This window comes from Primulina tabacum, chromosome 6 (genome assembly GCF_025594145.1).
Source record: "Primulina tabacum isolate GXHZ01 chromosome 6, ASM2559414v2, whole genome shotgun sequence".
NCBI classification, from domain to species: Eukaryota; Viridiplantae; Streptophyta; class Magnoliopsida; order Lamiales; family Gesneriaceae; genus Primulina; species Primulina tabacum.
In genome coordinates this window covers 14,513,183-14,528,576 of record NC_134555.1, presented here as the reverse complement: position 1 = coordinate 14,528,576, position 15,394 = coordinate 14,513,183, and positions in this window count along the sequence as shown.

The window sequence follows — 15,394 nt, the reverse complement described above, 5'->3', positions numbered from 1 at the left end:
GCAAACACCTAGGACAATCACAGCTCAAAACCGAGAGAGCCACTTTCTGTATAGTGTGATGTATTGCATTGTTTTGTTGTCTTGTATCATTCCAATGGCCATTTGAGCGACCATGTATCGATCTAGACATGATGGAGTGTTGTATAAACAATGGCTATGGGCTAGGAGCCAACCACAATTCATCCAACATCTCCAAAACCGAAAGTGCAAACACACAGAATTTGAAGGAAACGAAATGAACTTGTGTTGTTGTTGTGCAATTCTAATGGATCTGTGGACCAAGCTTGGAAAGGACACCTTGGTCACGTCCTAGACATGTTAAGGGAGGGTTCTAATCGTGGCTACAGTCCCTAGGATAGTCAAGATTCGAATACTCCCCTTAACCACCCAAGAACCAAAAACGAAGCTCAAATCTGTAGTTTTGAAAAAGTTTGCTGTCATTCCTTTATTTGTGAGTGTATGGATGCAAACCAATGGACCAATGACACCCTAACACATTCTAATTCATGCCTAACAGCAGCCGTGTGAGCCGGGAACCGAGCAACTACCTGTAATCCAGAAAAGCAACCAAACCGTGAAGTTGAACCAAAATAGCATAGAAAAATCTGTGCAGATTTTTTTTTTGAAAATGTTGCTGCCACAAATTCATTTTGCCTCATGAATCTTGAACTTATAATGTTTAAAAATATTTATAGGGCTTGATTGAAGAGAAAAGAAACAACATATACATGCCTGGAATTTGTTTTGACACAAAACAAATCAAAACGACAATACGACGCGACGGAACCGAGTTGGATTTCTCTTCTTGTTTTCTGCTGAATTCTCACGCCTCTAAGCTTCTGTTTTCTGATGTATTTCGAAGGTAATGGTGTGGAGGTGCTAGACAATGGAGATGGCTGTTATAGGAGTTGTTAAAGGTGTCTTGAAGTACATTTAGTGGAGAGTTACAAGTGCAAGAATTGAATGGGTTTGAAATGATTCTCCTCCCCCTTGCTGCCGTTGCTTTTCCCTCATTCTGCTGCATTTTTTTTTCCCGATGATTAGCTTAGTCATTAGTTGGGAGAAATAAGGTGTAACATTGTTTTTGAATTACTATTAATTAGTGAATTAAAAATGGGAAATAGATACTCCAAGAATTGTAATTAGGAATGATTTGAATGGGGAGTTATCAACTTTTGAATTATTTTAAATGTTGGACCCAAAATTATGATTAATAATTTGCATGGTAATTTATTGTTTAAATCTTGTATTTTAATTGCTTAAAGTTTAGCACCCTCATTATATATTTTTTTGTGAATTTACACATTAAATTTAGGATAGATTATTGCATGACATTCATGACCTCAAATTTAAATATTCAAATGCTATGATTAATTTCTTGAATATTTTATACCTAGATTAATTCACCTTCATTTGTTCACATATTTTAATTTAAACTTTAATTAAATATTGAACCTAAAAGAATTTATTTAACAACTTAGCTCTAATTAATTAATAAATCCTAAAACATTATTTTTTTTAAATTAAATTATTCCTTGACTTAATTTAAATTTAGGAATATTTTTCTTATTATTAATCTTATATTTAATCTCCAAACTCCGGTCCGGCCTCGCGCATTTATCCTGAAAAGATAAAACTAAACATCTATTTTTTTAAAAAAATAAATAATCATGACTCAATAAATTTAAAAGAATGAATTTAAACTCTCATGCATAAAAATCATTTTAATTTAAATAACAGTAATTATGCATGGCTTATACGTAGTCTGATTTTCGGGTCGTTACAAATGATTATGAAAACAAAGCTCCCTATTTCTATATGGGGACATGCAATTTTACATGCTGCTTCATTAATTCGCATCAGACCAAGTGCATATCATAAATACTCCCCATTGCAGCTTGCATTTGGTAAAGAACCAGACATTTCACATCTGAGAATTTTTGGATGTATGGTGTATGTGCCTATTGCACCACCGCAACGAAAGAAAATAGGACCTCAAAGAAAGGTTGGAGTTTATATCGGTTATGATAGTCCATCAATCATTCGATATCTTGAACCTCAGACAGGCGACGTGTTCACAACACGTTTTACTGATTGTCATTTTAATGAGGAAATCTTCCCAATGTTAGGGGGAGAACAGAAACATACCGAAAAAGAAATTACATAGTATGTATCATCATTGTTACATCTGGATCCAAGAACAAAACAATGTGAAAAAGATGTACAGCAAATTGTGCACTTGCAAAGAATAGCAAATCAAATACTAGATGCATTTGCAGACATAAAAGGGACAACTAAATCATATATACATGCTGCAAATGCCCCTGCTCGAATTGAAATTCCGAAGAAACAAATTGAAGATACTCATGATGTCATTAAACGCCTGAAGCGTGGAAGGCCAGTCGGTTCCAAGGATAAAAATCCTTGAAAAAAAAATTCATAGAGAAACACGATGATCACAAAATAAAGAACGATGTTCCTGAAGAAACACATGATGATCACAAAATAGAGAATGGTGTTCCTGAAGAAACACATGATGATGAAAATGTTCTGTCAGAACCACAAACTGACGAGAATCATGAAATCTCTATCAATTATATTAATACTGGAAAAATATGGAACCGAAAAGATATAGAAGAAATTGATGATATATTTTCTTATAATGTGGCAATCGACATCATAAATAATAATGAAGATCATGAACCAAAATCTTTTGGTGAATGTAAAAATCGACAGGATTGGATAAAATGGAAAGAAGCCATCTAGGTTGAATTGGATTCGCTAAATAAACGTAATATTTTTGGACCTATAGTCCTTACACCTGAAGGTGTAAAACCTGTTGGATACAAATGGGTTTTTATTCGAAAGTGAAATGAGAAAAATGAAATAGTAAGATATAAAGCTCGACTTGTTGCGCAAGGTTTTTCTCAAAGGTCTGGAATTGATTATGAAGAAACGTATTCTCCCGTGATGGATGCAATTACGTTTCGGTATTTGATTAGCTTGGCGGTATCTGAAAATTTAGAAATGCGTCTTATGGATGTTGTTACAGCTTACTTATATGGATCACTTGATAGTAATATATATATGAAAATCCCTGAATGATTTAAGATGCCTGAAGCACAAAGTTCAAAACCCAGAGAATGTTATTCTGTGAAATTACAAAGATCATTATATGGGTTAAAGCAATCCGGTCGAATGTGATATAATCGACTAAGTGATCACTTGATGAAAAAGGGATATGTAAATAATTCAATATGCCCTTGTGTTTTCATTAAGAAAACAACATCCGGATGCGTAATTATTGCTGTATATGTTGATGATTTAAACATCATTGGAACGAATAAGAAAATTCAAGAAGTTGTGTCATACTTGAAGGAAGAATTTGAAATGAAGGATCTTGGAAAAACCAAGTATTGTCTGGGTTTACAAATTGAACAAAAAGAATGTGGAATATTTGTTCACAGACAAATAGGGATGTCAATGGGTATGGGTTTTACCCAGACCCCCAAAGGACCCACCCCATCTGGACTGGTTTGGGCATACTAAATAGGTCATGGGGTGGGTCTCGGGTCCAATTTTTCAGACCCGTATGGGTATGGGGCGGGTCATGGGTCCTATAATACCCGCCCCATATATGTGAATATAAATATTCTAGGATTTAGTTTTATTAATCTTCATTTTTTTAGTAGCTCACCTCAAGGTCAACCATAGAAATGACTGATTCTTTTTTACTCGCTGATTTTATATTGATCTGTTTAAGTTCTGTTATGACTTATTTTTGGGGATGTCAAGATTTTTTTTGGAGAGCTAGTAACTCTTTTTTTATGTAATTCATTATGTCGTGAAAATATTTTGTTTGTTATTATTAAGTGTGGTCGAACACATGATTAGTTTTCTATTGTGTTGCATTTATAGGCTTGTTTGTTTAATAATTTAGTAATGTGACAAAGAAGATTAATGTTTTCATTTTAAAAAAATTCGGGTCTCACGGGTCTCATAGGTCTAACCCGCCCCGTTTCGTATTCGGGGTGGGACGGGTCCAAAGAATATTTAACCGGGTTGGGGTGGGTAATGCATCGAAGTTTTCTTCATGGGGCGGGTCTTGGGTTTAGCAATACCCGCCCCATTGACATCTCTACAGACAAATTATACAGAAAAGATCCTTAAACGTTTTAATATGGATAAATCAAATCCTTTAAGTACTCCAATGGTTGTTAGATCATTAAACATATAAAAGGATCTATTCTGTCCATGTGAAGATGGTGAAGATATTCTTGGTCCAGAAGTACCATATCTAAGTGCTATCGGTGCCCTTATGTATATTACAAATTGTACAAGGCATGATATATCTTTTGCCGTAAATTTTTTGGCAAGATTTAGCACATATCCAACAAAGAGACACTGGAACGGAATTAAACATATATTCCGTTATCTACGAAAAACGACAGACTTGGGACTTTTGTATTCAAAAGATGCTAATCCAAGTATAATTGGTTATGCCGATGCTGGATACTTATCTGATCCACACAAGGCACGTTCCCAAACTGGATATGTATTTACTCGTGGAGACACTGCAATTTCTTGGCGTTCACAGAAACAAACGCTTGTAACAACTTCATCAAATCATGCCGAGATTATTGCACTACATGAAGCAAGCCGTGAATGTGTGTGGTTAAAATCAATGAGCCAACATATCCAAATCTCATGTGGATTATCATTCGACGAGAAGCCTGTGATACTATATGAAGATAATGCTGCATGTATAGCTCAAATGAAAGAAGGATACATAAAAAGCGATAGAACTAAACATATTCCTCCTAAGTTCTTCGCATTCACCAAGGAGCTTGAGAAGAATAAATGTATTGATGTTCGTCACATTCAATCAAGTGAAAACTCATCAGATCTCTTCACAAAGGCACTTCCTACGACAATATTCAGTAAGTACATATATAATATTGAGATGCACAATCTACGAAATTTGTAAAGAATTGTTCATGTCAACATGAGGGGGAGTTTACGTGGCTGCACTCTTTTTCCCTTACTATGGTTTTTATCCCAATGGGTTTTTCCTAGTAAGGTTTTTAATGAGGCAGTGCAAAATCACGTAATGAAGACATCATCGTATCATGATTATCATCACAAGAGGGAGTGTTGAAAATATGAAAAATATTTGTGTTGAAAATTATAATGTTGAATGTTGAAAATTAGGTAAAATTAGGTGTTGAATATTGAAAATTAGTGTGTGATGATGTATGTAATGATGAAATTGTTTTTGGATTGTTTTCCAAAGAAATCCTATAAATACTTCTCCATTTGTAAAGATTTGATACAATTGAGTAGAGAGAAAAATATTATAAAGTGTGTATTTTGGTAAATTTTGAGAGTTTGAGATTTTTACTTTTTACCATAAATTTTTACTTTTTCACAACAGCAAGCTTATTATTTATCTTAATTATTTGGCATATTGGCAAATGTTTGGTTTTACAATTTGTAAGTTCAAAATGATGTGCTTACTGAGATTATGGTTCAAAAACCAATATGAGAAATACATGGTGAAACGTCTCTTCTTTTTTAACTTTAAAATACTACTAATTTTTTAATGAACTTTTTCATAAAAATTCGAAACCATCATATTTATAAAATATTTTAACATCAAAAAATTTGAAATGTATAAAAACTTCATTAATCGGTAATCGTAAAAACACACGATAACTCCAAAAGGACCAAACTTCAAAATTTCAAAACAAGTATAAAATCGTTATCAAATAATCATCAAACTTTTGCTTAAGAACTTTAAATATAAATCTAGTAGTATGGAAAGTAAAAGTCATTTCACATTCCTCAAAAATATTTTACTCTACTTTATCATTTCATAAAAACATGCATAACTTTCCATATTCTTTAAAACTTCTACAAATGACTTATATGATTCGTATACGTCGAGAATGCTAAAAATAGCATATATCATATATATACTTTAAAACTTCTAAAAATAACATTTAACATGATATGAAGTTGTTTTAGGAAGTTGCAAACCGCCCTCGACTTTTCCTCAAATCGACTGTCCACGTTTCACCTCTATACCTATTCGGACGACCTCGGGTTTTGTCCTAATAAAATTGACTCGATTCCAAAACTTTAAAAACACCCAAAATACCGAGAAAATTGCTGTAAATTTTCATCTTAGAACTTACGTTTCAAAAACGGCTCGATTCGCTCACCGAATGACTCGTTTACCCCCGTTTTCGCATTTTTTGGCAAACAAATGACCAAACTACCCTTCCAACTCGAACCGACCCAAGACCAAAGATTTATTAACATCCTAAGACCCAATTTAAGCTGCTCGAACTTCCCAAACCCAAGCAAAAACCGAAACTCAAATCATAATTTTAACCTAGGCTCATTTCGTCTCTATTTTGACACGTTCTGGAAAATTACGACCCCGAACAGACCACAGCACAAAACGACCCTGAACCAAGCCCTATACCTCTTCCTTAAACCCTAACTAAGACCATGATCAACCCCTTTCTGACACAGACACGACACCCTAAACCTCTCGCATCAGCAGCTCTCCTTGCGCGCCTTCTTGCGCACAACGGCTCCCTCGCGTACCAGCGGCTGTCACAGTCCTTGGCTCGACCCTTGGCTCATACCAGCCCCTCGACAGGACCCTAAGGCAAGTCCCAAGCCCCTGGTCCAGCCCTTATACCATCCCCTCAGCCCTAGGAACCACACACACCCCACACAAGGCAACAAGTGCAACTTTTGGAGTCACGGTCGCTGTGCCATACCATTTTGTCCAAGCTCTGTCCGAACCCATCCTAGACCTTTCTAGGACCCTAAAACTTATCTCAAGACCACGGCTAGGACCCCATGCAACCTCCATAGCCGAAGGAGCCCCAAAGCCTTGCCTCCTTCCCTCTTGGCCTGCACGCTTGTTGGGTGCAGGGCTGTGCAGCCCCTAACCAGCCTCTCGTATGATTTTTACCCTTCAAAACATACTTAAACATTTAGGTCTACCCTAAAATCTCTTGGTTTGCATCCCTCCTTCAACAATTCTCAAAAATGTCAAGGATTTCTTATTAAAAACATGAGGTACATGTGAATAAAACTTAAAACCATCATCCTTATGAACTTTTCACACAAAATCAAATACATGCAATATTATAGATTGAATGGTGCATAAAAAAAGGTTTGAAAACATGTCTTTGCGTTTAAAATGCTCGAAAGATGAATATCGAATCGGTGGAACGTCAGTGATGAACGAGAGACGATTCTACATTTTTTCTCGACAAAACCCCACCAAAAAGTCACCTTGAGATGCAAGGGAGTCGGGTGATTGTTGTTGGAAGGAAGAACGAGGAAGAAAATAGAAGAATGAAGGAGAAAAAAATTCGAAATCTTCCTTTGCCAAAACTCCCATGTTTCGGCCATTTCTTGCACCACTTTCACGTAAATTTGTGTGTGTAGGTGTGCATGTGTGTTTATGGTTTAGGTTTAATTATATTAAAAAAAACAAAAACAAAAAGGGCTTTTAAATATTTAATTAATGAGCTTAGTTAATCATAGTTTTTAATTAATTAATTAGGACCATTATGATTAATAAAATTACTAAACCTCAATTAAAAGATTTTAAAATAAATATTTCCAAAAAAATCTCTTATAAAATACATAATTTCCTTGCTCTCGCTAATTAATTTAAATTTGACCTTAAAAATGCTAAAATTCTTGAATTATTTAAAATAAATATTTTATTAACTAAAACTAAAAATTTAGCTTTTAAATCTTTAACACTTTAGTCGTTTTCAGTCCTCCGTCTCCGGTCAACCACCGAAATTCGTCTGAAAATCTTTAAATTATGCAATCGAGAAAAGTTATACAATTAATCATTTAGTCACTCAAAATATATCATTCATACATCCAAAATCATTTAATTAAAATATTTTAGCAATTTAATAATTTTCATGTATGCGGTTTACGCGTACTGATTTTCGGACATCACACATGGGCTTTCTAGGCTGGCCTAGAACTTACTTCATGCGAGGCTTCAAACTTGTTTGTATGTTGAGCTCAATCTAGCCCGGCCGTAATTATCAGACCTAAGCTGAGCTAATAAAGTGAGAATCACATCATCGAGTCACTGGTTTGTACTTAGAAAGTTGCCTTAGTATTTGATGTGATCCCGTTAAAATGGGTGAGCCGGGTACGGGGCTCCAACGGACCAAATCAATAATTTATAGTGTTGTTTAGGAAAATGAGCAAAGTAGATGACTTCGATCGTGACCTGCACACAATAAAAGGAACTCGTGAATGGGCGCCGGAGGGGTGTCCGGCGTGGCCACTCCGATGCTTAAGTCAGCAGGTTGAAGATGAGAGAAAATGGCGATATATGTGCGAATATATGTGAGTGCCAATGCTCAGGATTTTTCCCCCCCTTTAAATGAGAAACATACCTGCTATTTATAGGAGGAAATATCGTGATTACTTCGACTTTCGTGTACACCTACCACTCATAGCCTTTGATGTTGACTTTCTGTCAAGCCACCCTACTTCTGATAGCTTCTCTGACACGCCAAACCCCTGTAGTTCTGACAGATAAGAATGCCCATACCGATACACTCGAGTATGGTGCGCTTCTCGAGGTAGCCCGAGTAGAAAGTTACCGGGAGCTTGCATGAGAGCCCGGGCTATGATGATGGCCCGGGAAGAAATGGAATGCCCGGGAAGCTGGCTATGATATGGGCTTCCCATTTAATAAACCGGGTTAAAGACGACCCGGATCCTTATGGGGGTATCACCACCCATCCCTAAAATAGTCGGGCTAGAGCTTGACTCGCTGTCCCGATCAGTTATACTTTGTACTTTTGTTGAAACATAATTTAGAGTGTGTAAGAGCATCGGAGGCTTCAAATGTCCCATAGATGAAATGGGGTACCGGGGTCTGATACAACCCGGGTTTTGAATATAGTGTCTTTAGTATTATCGGGTAGTCCAAAGAGTGTCATTATTACCCATGCTTTAGCATTTATGCCGCCGAAAATCGTTTCATATTCCGAGGATCCGATAAGTCTGACATATTGACATTCGTGCACGTCCTTTCATATGCCCGGTACAATTTACGAGGGACATCTTGATCGTCCACGTGTATCTAGATTAGCGACAGAGATCTCCCCTCGCCCATATATATTAGCCCTCCTCATTTTCAAAAATTAATTTCAAATTCAAATTTGCGGCGAATCTGGCGTGTAAACTCCTCTATCTCTGGCGACCTGGTACCACTGCAACTAGTCCCTTCAAAAACTCGTAAGTTACTTTTCTATAATCCATGTCTAATTCTACTTCTTCCACCTCAGGAGCCAATGCGCGAGGCTCATCTGGGTATGAGTCCATCGCGATGCGCTCCGATTCCCCCCCTTCTCCTCCTCGCCATCGTTTTGCTCAAACTTCTAAAAAGCCTGCAGCCCACCAAACTAAACCTTCTTCTTCGGGCACTTCACGGGTCCTGAAGAAGGACAAGGGTAAGGGCAAAGCCCGTGCTTCTGACCATCCTTCTATTGAGGCCCCGGGAGTTCCTTGGTTCTCCTCAATGAGCAGCACTTTGCGCTCAGGGGCGGACGAGGAGCTCCGGGTTCTGGGGTCTATCCCTTCTGCTTTTTCCATTCTGATTCCCGGTCCTTCCGATAGAGCCAATAACCCTCCTCCCGGGTACACCACTTTCTTTCGGGACCAAGTCAGAAGTGGTCTTCGTTTTCCCCTCCCTCCGTTTTATATCGAGGTTGCTGAATTCTTTGGCGTGCCCATTAACCAATTCCATCCGAATTCCTTCCGCATTATGGCCTCGGCCTATATTCTTTTCAAAATGAATAATCTCCTTATCACTCCCCTTATTCTCCACTATTTTTTCGTTTGTAGATTGGGAGATAATGCCTTCTCCCTCACTGCCCGGCTAAATGCCCGGTTCCTTGATGACATTCCTTCTTCCCAGAAGGGGTGGAAAGGAAGATTCTTTTATATTCGACTCCCGGGTCCTCTCTCCTGTTTAACAGAGTTTCTTACTTCCCTTCCTCAACAACCCACCCTTCCCCGGGCCTACAAATTTGAGGATTTTTATACCCGGAGCCAAGACTTGATAGAGGGCAAAAGATACTCCTCCTCTATCCTTATTTCCCAGGAGAATCTGGTTGCCTATGGGTTGAGTGCCCGGGCTGAAGACCCCATAGATCGGGCGATTGATGAGGCGGCTGGCTCGGGCTCTCAGCCCGGTAACTCTCTTTTCCTTGTCTTTTCTTTCCTATTCTTTATTTATGTTTCTTAGGTGATACCCTTTGTTTTTTCATAAATACAGACAAGATGCAAGAATCTTCCGCAAAAAAGTGGGAGGCTGAGCGGCTAGCCAAGGAGAAGAAACTGGCAGCACGGAAGGCTGCTGCTGAAAAGAGGAAACAAGCACCAAAGGAGGCGGCGGCCCGGGAGAAGGAATTAGCCCGGGCAAATACTGAGCCAGAACGGGAGGTGCCTTGCTCCCCGGAAGATGAAGAAGATCATATCCCCCTTCGGCAGAGGAAACAAAAGGCTACCACAAGCCCAGAGTTGATTCTGGTTGAAGATGATCAGGCAGGAGACCAAGGTTCTTCCCGGGCAAGCCAATCCAACACCACTTCCCTCCAACAGGCCCTTCAGGAGCCACTCCAAGAGCCCTCCCTATCCGAGCAGCCTACCCGGGCCAGCATCTTCACAGCAGGGGCTACGGCACTCGGGGTGAACCTTATTAGGCAGATGTTGATCCCTGCCGAGGAGGCTTTTCTGAAGAGCTCCACCCCGGGTCCTCGGTTCCTCGAGGGCTCTAACAGGCTTCTATCAGTAAGTTTCTTTACCCTTGTTTCCTCTCTTTTTTTCTTGTTTGTTTCTAACCTCTTTCTTACAAACAGGGCATGCAAATGCTGATATCAACCTTCGAGGAGGTAGCTGCCATAGCTACTCGGCAGGCTCCCCAAGTCCGGGCTTCCAGAGAGATCCACGATCGCCTCCAGGGAGAGATTGCCCGGCTGAAAGGGCTCCATGAAGAAGAAAAGTCTGCCCTTCACGCCTCCCTGGATGTAGCCGGGATGATTTACAAGAAAGTCTTGTCCGGGAGAAATCCCTTCAAGAACACGTCTCGTTTCTTGAAGGCAAGAATAAATCCCTGGCAGAGGGTATGACTGAGCAGACGTCCTGGGCGGATGCCGCGGAGGAGGCTCTGGCTGAGGCTGAGCGAAAGAGGGAGCAACTTCAGAACTCCTTCCTCACCTCCCCAGAATTCAAGGCAGCAGTTGAGGATCGGGCTTATCCTCTTTTCAAGACTGGTTTCAACAAATGTCGCAAACAATTTGAAGAGGCCGGGCTCTTGCCTAAGGATAAGTCTAACTTCCCAGACTTTAGGCTAGCCATTGCATCACTTCCAAAGGCCGGGGAGGAGGAGAAAGAAGACTCCGAGGACGAAGAAGATCAGCCAGGGTCCGCACACCCGGACATAGAATAGGATTTGTACTTGCGTTTCTCTTCTTTTTCCTGCTCTTTTTTGTAATTCCTCGGTCTTTGGGCCTTCTTTTTTTTAATGAAATCTTCATTTTCCCTTTATCATTTTTGCATTCATATCCTGATAAATCTTCAAAGACCCGAGTAATATAATTTCTTGTGTACAAAATAATTAGGAAATTTTCTAAGTGTTGTGATTTAACCGATAACTTCAAATGAATACCCGGGATCTTGATCCTTATAATGAATAAAATGCCTCATAATCAGTAAGTGACCCAGATGTAAGCAAACTTAAACCCGGATATTGGTGCATATAACCAAAATGGGAAAATCGGGCAAGAAAGCAAATACCGGGATTTAGATTGGTCGAGGTGTGGTGCTCCGAGCCAGGGTGTAGTGCCCTGGGCTTTTGAATAACCAAGGTGCGGAGCCTTGGGCCGAGGAGCATGTCCCGGGACTTGAGAATGGTCGAGGTGCGGAGCCCCGAGCAAGGGTGTAGTGCCCTGGGCTTATGAATAACCAAGGTGCGGAGCCTTGGGCCGGGGAGCATGTCCCGGGACTTGGGAGTGGTCGAGGTGCGGAGCCCCGAGCCAGGGTGTAGTGCCCTGGGCTTATGAATAACCAAGGTGCGGAGCCTTGGGCCGGGGAGCATGTCCCGGGACTTGAGAATGGTCGAGGTGCGGAGCCCCGAGCAAGGGTGTAGTGCCCTGGGCTTATGAATAACCAAGGTGCGGAGCCTTGGGCCGGGGAGCATGTCCCGGGACTTGGGAGTGGTCGAGGTGTGGAGCCCCGAGCCAGGGTGTAGTGCCCTGGGCTTATGAATAACCAAGGTGCGGAGCCTTGGGCCGGGGAGCATGTCCCGGGACTTGGGAGTGGTCGAGGTGCGGAGCCCCGAGCTAGGGTGTAGTGCCCTGGGGTTATGAATAACCAAGGTGCGGAGCCTTGGGCCGGGGAGCATGTCCCGGGACTTGAGAATGGTCGAGGTGCGGAGCCCCGAGCCAGGGTGTAGTGCCCTGGGCTAATGAATAACCAAGGTGCGGAGCCTTGGGCCGGGGAGCATGTCCCGGGACTTGGGAGTGGTCGAGGTGCGGAGCCCCGAGCCAGGGTGTAGTGCCCTGGGCTTATGAATAACCAAGGTGCGGAGCCTTGGGCCGGGGAGCATGTCCCGGGACTTGGGAGTGGTCGAGGTGCGGAGCCCCGAGCCAGGGTGTAGTGCCCTGGGCTTATGAATAACCAAGGTGCGGAGCCTTGGGCCGGGGAGCATGTCCCGGGACTTGGGAATGGTCGAGGTGCGGAGCCCCGAGCCAGGGTGTAGTGCCCTGGGCTTATGAATAACCAAGGTGCGGAGCCTTGGGCCGGGGAACATGTCCCGGGACTTGAGAATGGTCGAGGTGCAGAGCCCCGAGCCAGGGTGTATTGCCCTGGGCTTATGAATAACCAATGTGCGGAGCCTTGGGCCGGGGAGCATGTCCCGGGACTTGGGAGTGGTCGAGGTGCGGAGCCCCGAGCCAGGGTGTAGTGCCCTGGGCTTATGAATAACCAAGGTGCGGAGCCTTGGACCGGGGAGCATGTCCCGGGACTTGGGAATGGTTGAGGTGCGGAGCCCCGAGCCATAGTGTAGTGCCCTGGGCTTATGAATAACCAAGGTGCGGAGCCTTGGGCCGGGGAGCATGTCCCGGGACTTGGGAGTTGTCGAGGTGCGGAGCCCCGAGCCAGGGTGTAGTTCCTTGGGCTTATGAATAACCAAGGGGCGGAGCCTTGGGCTGGGGAGCATGTCCCGGGACTTGGGAGTGGTCGAGGTGCGGAGCCCCGAGCCAGGGTGTAGTGCCCTGGGCTTATGAATAACCAAGGTGCGAAGCCTTGGGCCGGGGAGCATGTCCCGGGACTTGGGAGTGGTCGAGGTGCGGAGCCCCGAGCCAGGGTGTAGTGCCCTGGGCTTAGATAATGTGCCGGGGCCTCGTGTCTCCCGGACTTTCAACCTTTTTGCTCCTCCTGCTATACTAGTTTTATTAAAAATCAAATCACTAACCTGGAATATTGAATCCGAATTCATTTCCGGTAGAGTGAAACTTCTCTGGTTGAGCTAAATTAGGTGACTAATATAGCTGTATGCTACTGAGTGCATAGTAAATGATCTTCATGTCAATCAGGGATAGCTGCTGAGCTTTGAGCCCATATGAAATCCACATATAACATCTGTGTGTCGAGTTGGTCGGACTTACTTTTGAATGGAAACCATATCTACGTCTTGAGCTCAAGTTCCCACAGACGGCGCCAATGATGTGATCCCGTTAAAATGGGTGAGCCGGGTACGGGGCTCCAACGGACCAAATCAATAATTTATAGTGTTGTTTAGGAAAATGAGCAAAGTAGATGACTTCGATCGTGACCTGCACACAATAAAAGGAACTCGTGAATGGGCGCCGGAGGGGTGTCCGGCGTGACCACTCCGATGCTTAAGTCAGCAGGTTGAAGATGAGAGAAAATGGCGATATATGTGCGAATATATGTGAGTGCCAATGCTCAGGATTTTTCCCCCCCTTTAAATGAGAAACATACCTGCTATTTATAGGAGGAAATATCATGATTACTTCGACTTTCGTGTACACCTACCACTCATAGCCTTTGATGTTGACTTTCTGTCAAGCCACCCTACCTCTGATAGCTTCTCTGACACGCCAAACCCCTGTAGTTCTGACATATAAGAATGCTTATATCGATATACTCGAGTATGGTGCGCTTCTCGAGGTAGCCCGAGCAGAAAGTTCCCGGGAGCTTGGATGAGAGCCCGAACTATGATGATGGCCCGGGAAGAAATGGAATGCCCGGGAAGCTGGCTATGATCTAGGCTTCCCATTTAATAAACCGGGTTAAAGACGACCCGGATTCTTATGGGGGTATCACCAGTATTCATTGTGAACCTGCACGAATTTTTATTGGCATACTTATGTTATGCCGCGGAGTTTATCTTGATTTGATAATGGTCTTTCCATTCTAAAATCCTTAATTGATCGAGAGGAAAAAGGTAAATAGTGCTAGGAATGAGGTTTGATTTAAGCATCATGATTAAAACCTAAATGATTCATGGATCTGTTTTATATTTTGTTCTGGTCCATAAATGGATCTGTTGCATGATGTTTTGACATCTGATTTCGTTTATTAAAAACATGTCGTAGAGTGGAAACTGGCAAAAAGTTCACGAGATCATGCAACCCAAGGTTCTTTTGCCATTTTTGACAAATTGGGGCCTAAAATGACTGAATGGAAGAACTTAGGGGCCATAGGCTAGAGAATGCTTCCATTTGAGTCCAATAGGGCCCCTATGATTATTGTTTAGTATCTTCATTTCATATTTAATGCTTATACATCTATATATTTAAGTTCTTGCAATTAATATTGATGCTTGTTGAGTTTCTACCAATGAGGAAGGAATTATAGAAAATCATACTATTTCTCACCTGTCTCAAATATATAATGATTTGATAAGTATTTCTTCTATTCTTTTACTAATATGTGAAGGATAATTATATCCGTTCACAATTGAAAAAACACTTTTATAGGTATATAATATATAGATATACACGTTATAAAATACATTAGATAATTCAACGATTTTTTTTATATATTTTAAAACACTCATTAAATAAAGATAAAAAATAAAATTTGTTTGTATAATTGACTATTCATATGATATTACTTAATCTATGTGAAAAAAAAACATATATGTTGATATGGAGCAACATTTTTGAGAAATTTGTTTGGATCTTACTTTTTAAAACAGATATATCATATAATGATATTCTTAATATATTTGAAATAACAAATAAACATACATGTTCAGTGGGATGGAGTGATTAATATTTATATGGGAAAGTTG